The 12,673-nt window shown below is 51.5% G+C and overlaps 3 non-coding genes across 3 annotated transcripts; 1 reads left to right on the top strand and 2 right to left on the bottom strand.

Moving 5' to 3' along the window:
- Window positions 1-3,657: 3,657 nt before the first annotated feature.
- On the top strand, window positions 3,658-3,729 carry TRNAE-UUC (transfer RNA glutamic acid (anticodon UUC)). The gene has a single exon. It is a non-coding gene; the product is annotated as a tRNA-Glu (tRNA).
- A 2,039-nt stretch (window positions 3,730-5,768) lies between these two features.
- On the bottom strand, window positions 5,769-5,842 carry TRNAT-UGU (transfer RNA threonine (anticodon UGU)). Its single transcript has one exon. It is a non-coding gene; the product is annotated as a tRNA-Thr (tRNA).
- Window positions 5,843-8,387: 2,545 nt separating this feature from the next.
- TRNAN-GUU (transfer RNA asparagine (anticodon GUU)) lies at window positions 8,388-8,469 on the bottom strand. Its single transcript has one exon. It is a non-coding gene; the product is annotated as a tRNA-Asn (tRNA).
- Window positions 8,470-12,673: the final 4,204 nt, after the last annotated feature.

Raw genomic sequence — 12,673 nt, 5'->3', positions numbered from 1 at the left:
TAGGGAACCCATTCCAGTGCTTCACCACCCTCCTAGTGAAATAGTTTTTCCTAATATCCAACCTGGACCTCTCCCACCACAACTTGAGACCATTGCTCCTTGTTCTGCCATCTGTCACTCGTGTAGACGAGCTGTCTCAGAAGAATAAGTTAGAATGTCCCCAGGAAGAGGCTAGTTCAAACTAGCAGCAGTGGCGCAGCTACGCAGACCTTATTTTGAAATAGCTAATTTGGAACAGGTGTTATTCTTCGTAGAATGAGGTTTGCAGAAGTCAGAATAAGCTATCTGTTACTTCAGAATTATTTCAAAATAACGGAATTGCTGTGTAGACTCTTGCATTGTTGTTGTGGAATAACGGCCATTGTTCTGAAAGAACTTTTGTGTGTGGACAGAACCTGCACAGCCCAAGAAATGTGATTGGTAGCTCATCCCCACCATTGTTTTGTCAATTGCAGTGTAGGGTTCTGAAGACATGGACCCAAGGCAACCACCTTGGTTGCTTTCTGCTAAGGCCAGGCTGGAGGAAAAAGAATCACTCCTTCAAGCCGCAATTGAACCAGCAACCTAAGGATCACTTGCCAAGCACACACTACAGGCCTCCGCTCTGCCAGCTGAGCTATTGAAGGGTACCTGAAGAATGCTCCTTTGTCCAGGTTGTCCCTTCTGCAAGTCTCAAGGCAACTGCTCCCCCAAGCAGCTGGCATTGCTGATGAGGGGCAGAGGAGCACAGGGGCTGTCACAGGTATTTCACATGCAGACGGACCCCCTGAGTGAAACCTGAGCTAGATCCATCCATGTCACAGCAAAAGGAAGAAAGTTGGGTTCTTCTCGTGTGTCTTCTTTGTTCCAGAGTCTCTAGGGGTGCGGTCGGGGCAGGTCCACAAAAAAACAAATCACTTGAATGAACCTTGGTCTAGAAACACCTTTGAGGGTTTCCTTCTATCTTTGGCCTGGAAAGGTCATCTGTAACAATATGGTTCTGCTGTAACCCTATTGGAAGGCCTGTCGCTATTCAGCAGGTGTAAACTAAAGCCTTCTTCTGCAGCCAGACTGAAGAGCAGCAGCAATTAGCTGTAAAGCCTGGAGTCACATGCTCATATTCCAGCTAAATGACACTGAAATAATGTCAGACTAGACTGTGAGAAGGGGATCCTGTCCTAATGGCACCCACTGGTACCAGATAAGAAACAGATCTCAAGATGGGTAGAGAAAACTTAGTTAAACACCGTTTTGACTGGCAAAAGACTGCTTACTAATAGTTGTGGTTGTGCAATGGGCATTCTATGATTCTTGTCCTCCCTTTCCTATTGTTTGTCTGTGTGGTCGCTGTCTGGTTTGGATCTGTTTCTGTCTGCTGTATAATTAATTTTGCTACATGTAAATCAACTAAGGTGGTGGAGTACGATTGGTTCGGTAAATCACAATAGTATCTTATGACTGGTTAGTAAAATTATGCTAAAATAATTGATTAAGATATGGCTAAGCAGAACTCAATTTTCACTATATAAACTGGGGTCCAAGAAGGAGACCAGCAAGAAGAAGGAAAGCTACCCAAGCCCTAAGACCCCCAGCTCAGAGTAGAACATGCCTGTCCCATCAGAAACGACACCTCAAGAGCCCGTGTTTCTACCTGCCTTTGAACTAAGGACTTGCTGCGTGTTAAGAAAACACAAAAACCACAATACCACAGAGGGTTTTTTTTTTTGCCTGAGATTAAACTTGGGAAACTATTCTGTTACTAACCCTTTGGCCAGCTCAGATTGCTGTGGGGTTAAGGAATTCTCTCTTGTTCATTCTGTGCCCTCTGGACGGGACCAAACCAAAGGAGGCCGGCCCCCTGCGGTCTCTGTTGAAGCAAAAGCTTCTCTCTGGTTTGGCGGCTAATAAACAGCTTTATTGCTCAATAAGGCACAAAGTGCCAAACGTGTTCCCAGCAGAGCCGGGCCCAGTAAGGCTGCTAATACAATCAACCCTAGTATCTTTATACCCTTAGCCAAACAGTCTGACGTCAAGGCATCCAATTACAGAAATCATCAATGAAACTTAGAAAAGTGAACCCGTTCTCAGCAAGATAGAGGGCAGGTGTGAGGGAGTGAAGCGTCTCTCTCAACCAGCACAATTAACACATTCCAGTAGCCCATCCTGTAGGCCTCTCACACCGGGTGACAGAAAGTTCACTCTGGTCTATGTGCAGAAGCAAGAAGCTGAAATGGTTTCTGTTATACAAGATGGCTTCTAGCTAAATATGAAATGGTTTCCACAACTCCAACCCAGACCCAGAGACACAGGGGTTTACAAGCCAGATGATCAATGTTTGCTGCACTTCTCCCTCTCCCAACTGTGCCAAACCTCAAGGCCAACTCTAGAGTCCCAGCAGCTGGGGGAGATGTGCATGTTAGAGCCTCTGCCCACTGAGCTGTAGGTTTCTGTGCCCAGCGTGCCAGACAGTGCCAGGGCTGGAGGGAAATGGGGATTGGCTGCACTTTGGGAGGCAAAGGTGTTGTCTGGGACCATAGAATAGAACAGTTTTACCAAACAGCATCCTGAGGGCACCATGGCTTAGCTGGCTAAAGCACCTGTTTAGTAAACAGGAGTTCTTGGGTTCAACTCTCAGTGCTGCCTTTGCTCACATTTTCCTAGGTCCTTGTGGGACACAGAAGAGGCCTCCCCTGGCCACCCATGGAACTGCTGGTTCAGGAAAAGGCTGATTGGAGAGGAGTGCACGGCTCCCCCAGCCGCTGGGTCTGTGGCCTTTGAGGTTCTGCAGGGTTGTGGGAAGGAGAAGTGAAGCAAACTTTGATTATTTGGCTTGTAAACCCCTTGGTCTCAGGATTGAGGTTGGAGTCCCCAGGTGGAGCCTGGCCCCTATTTGGTTTGGTCCCTTCCTGAGGGCACAGAGTTAACAAGAGAGAATTCCTTCCCCCGCAGCAAGCTGAGTTGGCCAAAGAGTTAGTAACAAAATGTTTGTTCATCCTAATGGGGTGACCTGATGCCCAAATTCCCGCTGCCCCCAGACTGCCTGCAGGGGCCTGGCTCCCCAGCCCAGCCACAGAGGGAGGCTCAATATCTCCAGGAGGCCTGGAGCACGTGCCCAGCACAGAGAGCTGCTGCCAACTGCTAGTCGCCTGCTTCAGAGGCCCAGCAGCCACCCCCTGAACCCAAACTTGCTCCTGCTCCTCCAGCTTCTCTCCCTGACACACCCCACGGCTGCTGAGGTCCCTGCGCATGCGGCAGTGGGATCATCCGAGGCAGGCGCCAGTCCCAGCCCCATCCCTGAGCCCCCCCTCCTCCTTCCTCCCCTTTTCACCCACCTCCTCCCCCCTCCCAGGCTCTTCCCTCAGCCCCTCCCCAGTTCTACATTCCCCACAGAGAAACCAGAGAGTTTGTTCTTTCCCCAGGGAAAAGTCCTGTTTGTGTTCCCAGCAGGGTGGTGGGAGGGGGAGACGCACAAGCCCACGATGGGCTGGGGGATGGCAGCCGTGTGCTGCTGCTGAATGACCCTTGTGAGCTGCTCAGCCTCTGGCCCCCACCCTGGCAGGATCGTCTCCGCCTTGTGCTCACAACTATTCTGGGGGACACTTGGGGGACGTTCGACTCACCAAGGTCCAGCCAGGTGAGGAGACAGAGGAACCTCCCTTTGAGGGGCCCAGAGGCATCTCCCTGGTGGTCTAGTGGCTAGGATCCAGCACTTTCACTGCTGTGGCCTGGGTTCGATTCCCAGTCAGGGAAGCCAACCTCATCTGTGTTAATGAAATCTGCCAAGTCTCTGCCCTTTTCCATCACAGGGAGGCCCAGCAGGTTGAGGGAAGGGAGGGGCTGGGGTGCCAGAGGCAGGCGGTGGCTGGGAGACACTCCCAGCAGCCAAGCACATTTCTGAGGACCCTACTTCCCTGCGCAGGGGGCACAGGTCACACGCCTGGGTGAATAAGAGCTTGTGGGGACTGGCCAGGGCTTCAAGCTGGCAGCTCCCATTGGCCACACACAAGCTGGGAGCAGGGACCAGGCATGAAGCCTTTTCCTCTGCAGCTGAGAGACACAAAGGGCCCAGCAGCCCCTTCTCTCAGCTGTGCGTGGGGGCAGGGCGAGCAGGGAATCTGCCTGAGGCTTCTTGCTGCCATGTTGGGTGGCTTCATGGGCTGGATCCAGCCCGCTGGCCTGTATTGCCCAGGCCTGGCGTAGAGGGAACCTTGGCTCTGGGCTGTGGGGGAGGGGGCTGTGGAAAGGCCAGTCTGGCCTTCCTGGGCTGGGCATGACGACGTGCACTGTGTGCGGCCCGGCTGCCAAACATCCCAGACAGAGAATTACAGGCTAGAGAGATCCATGTCCCACAGCCAAAGTAGCTCAGTGGGGAGAGCATTAGACTAAAGGTCCCTGGTTCAATCCCAGGCTTTGGCAGGTGCTGGCATGTGGCAGTAACTTCCCTGGTGTTCAATCCTTACCTTGCTGTTTTTGGTCACAGCTTGGTATTGACAAATCAAGATCATCTCATTAGCCCCGCCCCCGACTTCTTCCTGTGAGTCGCTGCCTCTTTGACGACTGCCCACCCAGTGCTGGCCCTAGATATGGAACAGGGCTGTGGGCTGATGGGGATGTGCTGGGGAAATGTTGGTTTGTGTAAGTCCTTGAGAATTGATCTTCTTGCTCCTCTGGCTCAATTCTACTTTGTGCTGCTTCACTTTCTCAATGTAAGGACTTTGGAGAAAACTCTGAAATGTCTGCTCCAGTGGTGCCATGGGTCAGTGCGCAGTATTGATAAAGCAGTGTGCATAGGAGACATGCTGAGGGTGTGAATTCAAACCTCACCTGGAGCAGTGGTTTTCAGTCCCTACTGGGCTGCCCCTTTCCAGTGATCGCTGTGGGAGCTGGAATTCTAGCCCAGAGGAGACTGTCAGTCAAATTCCCCCTTCAGACTTGTCAGACTGAATGGTGGGTGGCCAGGGAAGGTCCTTCTTGCTTCCAGGGTCTTGTTACTGGTCTTCTCCCCCCCACTCCTTACCCAGCAGCAGCTGCTGTCCCTTTCGGCCATTGGGTCAGCTCAGGGAGGGAGGCAGGAAATGGGGCAAAGGAGCCAGACAAGCTGAGGGAGGCGGGGAAATTCTGATCTCTGCATCTCCCCTATGTGAGGGTTTGTCTACACGTCATTCCTCTTTCCAGAGAGAAATGCAAATTCAGCTGAGTGACATTGCAAATGAAGAGGAGATTTGCATAATCATGTCTGGCTGCTATTTCGAAATCTGCTATTTTGAACTACCAGGCGCTGTCTAGACACAGCTCTTTGGAAAGAAAACCCTTCTTTCAAAATCCCCCTTACTCCTTATGAAATGAGGTTTAAGGGTTAGTTCTGACGAAGGGTTTTCTCCTGCAATAAGCGAATCTCAACAGCGTTTTGTATTGCAAAATAAAGTATTTTGAAATAGCACCGGTCTGTGAATATGCAAATGAAGTGCAGGATATTTAAATCCCAGCTTCATTTCCAACATTGAGTGTCTACATTTGCATCCCTTGCAGAGTCTCTGGGCAGTGATACCCCAAGGGAACAACAAGGGCATGTGGTGCTGGCTCTCCTGTCTCAGCAATTGGAGTCAGAGCCCTGCCTTGCCAGTGCCAGTCACAGCAGCTTCTGCACCTGCTCCAGGATTGTGGTTTCCTTCTTCCCAATGCTCCTCCCCAATCAGCCTTTTCCTGAACCAGCAGTTCCATGGGTGGCCAAGGGAGACCTCTTCTGTGTCTCAGAAGCACACAGGAAAAGATGAGCAAAGGCTACAACAAGGCACCACTGGGAGTTGAACCCAGGATCTCCTGCTTACAAGGTAGGTGCTTTAGCCAACTAAACCACGGTGCCCAACTTGCCTACAGCCCTGCTAAGGAGCTTTTCCAGGATAGCTTTTGTATTTGTGAAAAACTCTGCTGGGTTCATGGAATGGGTTGACTCTTTTAGATCAGTTTCCAAGAAAGTGGGCCTGTATTCCTCATTGTATTAGGAATAAGGCTCTTCCCAAAAAGGAGGTTTTCCCCACATTTGCGCCCGTGTAGATGGGTCAAATGTCAGAAAAGCCTCTTCGGAAAAAAGAAAAGTGTCTCCAAAACTGTTCAAATTTATGGTCCTGGACAACACCTCTGAATTCCAAGTTGCAACTGTGGAGGCAGGAAAAGGGAATAAGGGAATTTGTGTGCAGCCATCTTGGTCTTGTTAACAAGAGAGGCTAAGTCTGTGGCCTGACAACGCGAGATCTGTAATTAGACGCTGCCTTCGCCTCTCGCCTCCATACGGAGATAAGGATAGAATGCTGACTCTGGCAGGGACCTTGAGAGAAGGAGCATCTGGGTGGAACTAAATAACTGTTAGCCATTGGTGTTTGGAATGGGAAAGAGACTAATTGTTATTGTTATTATATTTAATAGACAGTATATAAACTGCTTCATAATTGCTTGTATTCGAAGATCTGCCTCGGTGAGGGGGGGGACTTCCCCCCTGTCCGAACCAGTTTTTTCCTTGCTGCAGCTCGTAATAAAACTGCCTCTGGCTACTTGTTGCTTACAAACTCAGAGTGAGGACAATGTTTTCTTCCACACAACCATTCCCCATTTCCCTCCAGCCTTGGAGGGGTCTCAAGGCCTGTGCAGCCAAGAAGTGTGATTGACAGCTCATACCCACAAACTTTTTGTCAATTGCAGAGCAACCTAAGGATTCCTTGCCAAGGACGCACTACAGGCCCAAGGTCAGGCTGGAACCAGGGGAAGCAGGAGGCAGGAAGAGCCCCAGTCTACTCAGCTCCTCTTTATGCAGAAGCCGCTTGTGCAAAAACGGACCCCAATTAATTATGCAAGGAAAATCCCTGGGCTGCAATGCTTAGTTACACACAATAAGAATAATCCACCAGCTCAGACGTGATTTCTAAACCCCCAAACAAGGAAAATAATAAAATCTGATGCACTAGGTAGTCCCCATGGGCTTTGCCCGCACCATGCTCAGGGATTGTCTGTCAGTTTGCCAAACCAAATAACTAGCCCCCCACTGCTCTGGAGTCTCTGCCTCGCATGGGACTTCTCATCCTCAGGCTCCGCTTTGTCTCCAGACAGACCCTGCTCTGCTACAGCCACCTCCCTCTGGCTGTCACTTCTAGAGCAAAATGCATCCCCTTCATTCTGACTCTGACTTTGTACACCAGGGCTTTTAGCACTCAGAGCTGCACCTAACACCAGCATTTGGTAGGGAGGGGTCTGAACAGCTTCTGGAGAGAGAGAGAACCACTGTGGAGCATCCTTGCCAACTGTCTCAGGAAGCAGAGGAATGTAAATTCTTTATCAGTGAGAGGAAACTGTCACCCCAGGTGGGACAGTGCCAGAGACAGAAATTCACCTTCTAACTGTTCCTTCTTCAACTTTTAGCTCCTGATTAATCCCCTTTGAAGAAGCCAGATACACAGGAAGGGCTGATCACACCCCTCTGAAAATCAGCTTTCCATGGGTATCAGTAGCCGGCTCCAAGTCATGGCTTCCCCAGGCTGGCACCGAGGGGCATTATCAGCTTTGTCACGTGGGAGTTGGGCTCATCCCAGGTACAGGCTGGTCAGCAGCAGCACCTGCACGTACCTGGGCACCCAGGGGAGCAGCAATAAGGTCCTGATTTTAAGAGGAATAAGGAATAAGGGATCTTCCGGAAAAGGTTTATTTTCTGAAAGATCCCTGTCTAGACTGGCGCTTTTTTCCGGCAAAGCCCCAAGCCGGAAAAAAGCGGAGGCCATGTTCATGCAAATGCCATGGGGAAAATTTAAATCCCCACGGCATTTGCAATTCCAAAGTGTCTCATTAGCATCCCTTTTCTGGAAAAGGGTGCCAATGTAGACACAGACATTGGGTTTCGAAATTTGCGTAGGTTTTTCCAGAAGGACAGTGCAGTGTAGACACAGCCTGAGTGTTGCTCAGCACTGGTAGGAGACAGGGAGGGACAAAACAGTCTAAAAGCACCTGCAGCCTTTCAGAACAACCCCCAGCCCCAACCCCTAGGACCAGCCATTGTCCAAAAGATCCCTTATTCCTAGCAATGTGGCCCCCCTGAGCAGCCCCTGATGTTCCCTGTGTGAGCCCCAGAACCAGCCCTGAGTGACAGGGGCAGAGAGAGCAGATCACACATGCCAAGGACAGGACATGAGCCTGCAAGGCAGCAGTGACATCACAAGGAACTTTTGCAGAACCTCAGCTCATTGGCTGGGAGACAGTGACCTCACAGAGGGTCCATGGCAACAGCCAGGTGGGACAGGCTGCAGGGCTGGGGCATCTCAGGGACCCCCATGGCCTTTGAGAAGGGTCCCAGCTGGGAGTGTCTCTGTGGAGATTTGGCTGGCACTGAAACTCTGGGAGAGGAAAGGGAGAAGGCTGCAAACACCCGACAAGGATGGGATTTGAACCCATGCATGCAAAGCACAATGGATTAACAGTCCATCGCCTTAACCACTCGGCCACCTCATCTGAGTTGTTTGGGTTTTTTTCAAATCACCTGAAGTCAGCACTTCAGGGAACCTTTGTGCCACTTGCTGACTGGCCAGGGACACCCAGGGTATGAAGGTTTTGGCTTTTCACAATGTTCCCTGGGCTGTTGTACAAAGCTCAGTGCTGGTAACAAACACAAAAGCCCCCTGGCTACACCTACCCTGCAGGCTTCTTGCGCAGGCTTGTTTTGTGCAAGAGTTCTTGTGCAAAAGGTCTTGCGCAACAATGTGTTCACACTGCCATGTGCTGTTGCACAAGAGAAGTGCTTTTCTGCAAGCGCGCCCATGGCAGTGTGGACGCTCTCCTGTGCAGGAAAGCTCTGACGGGCATTTTAGATATCGGGCTTTCTTGAGCAAGAAACCCCTGTTGCCCGTCCACACTGCCTCCTTGTGGAAGACTTCTTGCACAAGAGGGCTTATTCCTCGTGGGGAGAGCAATAACTTCTGTGCAAGAAGCCCTGTTGTCTGGGTTACTTGCGCAAGAACGTGCCTGCAGTGTAGACGCTCTGCAAGTTTTTACACAAGAGCAGTTGCTCTTGTGCAAAAAGCCTGCAGTGTAGATGTAGCCCTGAAAGACACGAGGAAATGAAGTGGCCAGAGCCTCCCCCCAGCAGGCTGCCCCTCAACAGGATGGGCCCCCAGGGGAAGGTCTGTGGGGAGTTTCCAAGGCAACAACAACTATAAAGTTTCATAATCTACACTCATGTGACTGTGATTTATTCCTCCACTAGCAAGTGTCTCTGAAGGGATGAGAAATGCAGGGCCCAGGTGCAGGGAGCCGGGTCACATTCTCCTGCCTGAGTCTCAGTCCTGGCTGAAGCCTGGCGACAGAGAGAAGAGGCCAATGCAAACAGCCCCATGGCAGCGAGGGAGTCAGTACGTTGGTGGGTGAAGCAGGGAGCTGGGGGCAGAGTTCACCTGTAACTCACTAGGGGTGCGTCCCATAGTTCAAAATAATCAATGTGCCTATTTTGAAATAGCTTATTTTGTAATTTGGTGCTGGCTACACAGCACTTACTTCGAAATAAATCGCTGTTCCAAAACGTCCCTCCCTCCTCCTGCCATGCAGGGACGTCGGAATAGCGAGCCCATTATGATTTGAAATAAGGGGCTTGCTCTTAAGACGCGTCTGTGTGATATGAGCACCACGTCCCCTAAACCTCCGAGCTAGCCGGCCCACGGGTGTCAGTCCCACAAGTGGCCCTTTCAGAAAGGAGCTTTGGGCATCCGCACGCACGTTGTGGGCTGTGGAACAAGGTGGGTGAGGCAGCAAGTTTTTTTGCAGGCAGGGGAATTACCTCAAGCAGTAGCACGCTTGCTTAGCATGGGAGAGGCAGTGGGATCGATGCCCACATTCTCCACCTCTACCTCACTTCTTATCCTTTAATTTCAGTGGCCCCCTCCCTCTTCCTACCTCCTCTCCCAAAAGAGACAGACCCCCAGCAATTGTCATGCTGCAAAGCAGAGAGTGGAGATATCAAACTCAGCAGCCTTCATGCTCTGTGGTGCAATGGAAAGCACGTTGGATTTCTAAGCTGTAATGGTTAATGTGAGCCCAGCGAGATGTTAAAAGATTGTGGGTTCAAGTCCCACCAGAGTCACTTTAGCTGCTTCCTCATTTCCAGGATGCAGCTTTTACAGACCAGTCAGTCCTTAGGCTGACACTGGGGTGGGCTGGCATCCGGGCAATTCCCAGCAGACCCCAGTGAGGGTGGAGGGAAGGGCTGGTTCTTGGGGTTGGGGCTGGGGGTTGTTCTTCAGGTGCCCTCCCTTGTCTCCTACCAGTGCTGAGCAACACTCAGGCTATGTCTACACTACACTGCTTTCTGGAAATACCTATGTGTAAGCGGGGGAATGGTCCCGCTATTGTGGGGAACTTTCCTGGCTTCTATTCCACCCCGGTGAAATGAACCAGTGAAAGGATCTGAGTCCCCGCTCCCACTTCCTTCACCCCACGGCTTCCCTGATCCTGAGGGCTCCCCCTCCACTCTCCTGAGTAGCAGAGTCCTCGAAACCCCAACAAGGCTGGGCCCAGGTTTCCTGGGGCTTAATTCCCGACCTTGTAGTCGCTGGGGCAGGAGTTAGGGTGTCCCCACTCCGAGGTGCTCTCTTCACACTGCAGGCTTTCTTGGCCCAGTGATCATTTTATAAGGTTGAAAGCAAATACAATTTATTAAACATCAACTCATTAAAGAGAAAAGAATAAGAAAAAAATGAGAATGGTTAAATGAGAACACACAGCCCTGCTCTGTAGCACGGGGACATCAAAACAGCCGTCTGCAGAGTGTAAGGACAGTTCACAATCTCTTCCTTAGAGGCCCCTTGAAGGCCCTGGATGTGCTGCAGGGGGGCTGCAGGCTGGACACGATTGCTCTGGCAGTGACCACACAGCCTCAAGCTCTAAGTGGCCAGACCCCTCTCCCAGTCTGGCCTGCTGGGCCTCTTGGCTGGTGATATCTCCCTGCCCAGAGCCTCTCCCTGCACTTTGCTGGTCCCAGCTGCTCACCACACCCAGCTGCAGGCTGTGCTGCCTTGTCAGTCTCCAGCCCCTTGCGTTGCTTCTCTGTCCCTTTTGGCTTCTCTGAGCACTGCCAGTCTGCTGCTCACCAAAGGGTCTGTGCTTCTTGAGCTGTGTGTGCCTGGCTCTGTTGCTGCAAAACTGACTCTCCACACAGCTTGCACTCCTTGGGCTGTCTGTGTCTGGCTCTGTTGCTGCAGGACTTCTTCTCCACACAGCTTGCACTGCTCTCTCCTTGCTCAGAGAGACCCAGAACAACCCCAGCTCACAGGGAGGACGGGCCTGGCCTCTCACTTTCCTCACTGGCCTGTCCAAACTGTCAATCAGGCTGAGCTGGAGTGTTGGCTGCTTTCCATTGTCTCTGGGGTCTGTCAGTCTCATGGACCCTTCCCCTTTTGATACTGCGAGCTGGCAAACCAAAAACTCCCACAGAGTTTTAGTAAGAGGTAACAGTCCCCTTACACAAGTCCCAGGACAACTTCTCCCCCAAGTAGATGGCATTGCTGATGAGGGGCAGAGGAGCACAGGGGCTGTCACTGGTACTTCACATGCAGACAGACCCCCTGAGTGAAACCTGAGCTAGATCCATCCATGTCACAGCAAAAGGAAGAAAGCTGGGTTCTTCTCATGTATCTTCTTTGTTCCAGAGTCTCTAGGGGTGCGGCACCGAAACCTTTTGTTCCGGCCGTAATGTTTTCCTTTATTTAAAATGAAGTTTGATCAACTAACATGAGACAGTTCAAACGCTTAATCATTTAATGATTTAAATTAAACTGTTCTCCCCAGCTGCAGCCCTAGCAAAATGGCTGGGGTGTAATTATGTCATTAGTGGCGAGTGTCCATTAGTAACCAAGAGTCCATGGAAAGGTTTGAGGAGGGCCGGGGCTCAGCAAAGGGGTGGGGTGTGGGGGAAGGGATGGGATAGATCCTGGCTTGCCCTGACATTTAAAAGGTGACCTTGGGGGCATGTGGCACCCTGAGCAGTCTCTGATGTTCCCTGCGTGAGCCCCAGAACCAGCCCTGAGTGACAGGGGCAGAGGGGGAGCAGCTCACACATGCCAAGGGGCTGGCCAGGGGCAGGACATGAGCCTGCAAGGCAGCAGTGACATCACAAGGAACTTTTGCAGCACCTCAGCTCATTGGCTGGGAGGCAGTGACCTCACAGAGGGTCCATGGCAACAGCCAGGTGGGACAGGCTGCAGGGCTGGGGCATCTCAGAGACCCCCATGGCCTGGCTGCCTGGAATCTCCTTTGTGAGGTTTCCCCTTGAGGACAGAAGGGATTGAGGGTCCCAGCTGGGAGTGTCTCTGTGGAGATTTCCCCTTTCCCCAGGCTGCAGTGGGAGGGGCTGGGGCAGGCAGGGCTACAGGAGGGGCTGGCACTGAACTGAAGAGAGATCTGGGAGAAGCAAGAGGAAGGGCTGCAAACACCAGCTGAGAATGGGCTGTTGTACAAAGCTCAGTGCTCGTAACAAACCCAAACACCCATTGGCTACATCTACCCTGCAGGCTTCTTACACAAGAACTGTTTTGTGCAAGAGTTCTTGTGCAAAATGTCTTGTGCAAGAGCACGTGCACACTGCCATGTGCTTTTGCACAAGAATGTCTGTGGCAGTGTGCACGTTCTCTTGTGCAAGAAAGCTCTGATGGCCATTTTAGCCAGAGGG

This window comes from Pelodiscus sinensis, chromosome 26 (genome assembly GCF_049634645.1).
Source record: "Pelodiscus sinensis isolate JC-2024 chromosome 26, ASM4963464v1, whole genome shotgun sequence".
Taxonomy (NCBI): Eukaryota; Metazoa; Chordata; order Testudines; family Trionychidae; genus Pelodiscus; species Pelodiscus sinensis.
This window is presented reverse-complemented; position numbering and strand designations above follow the sequence as displayed.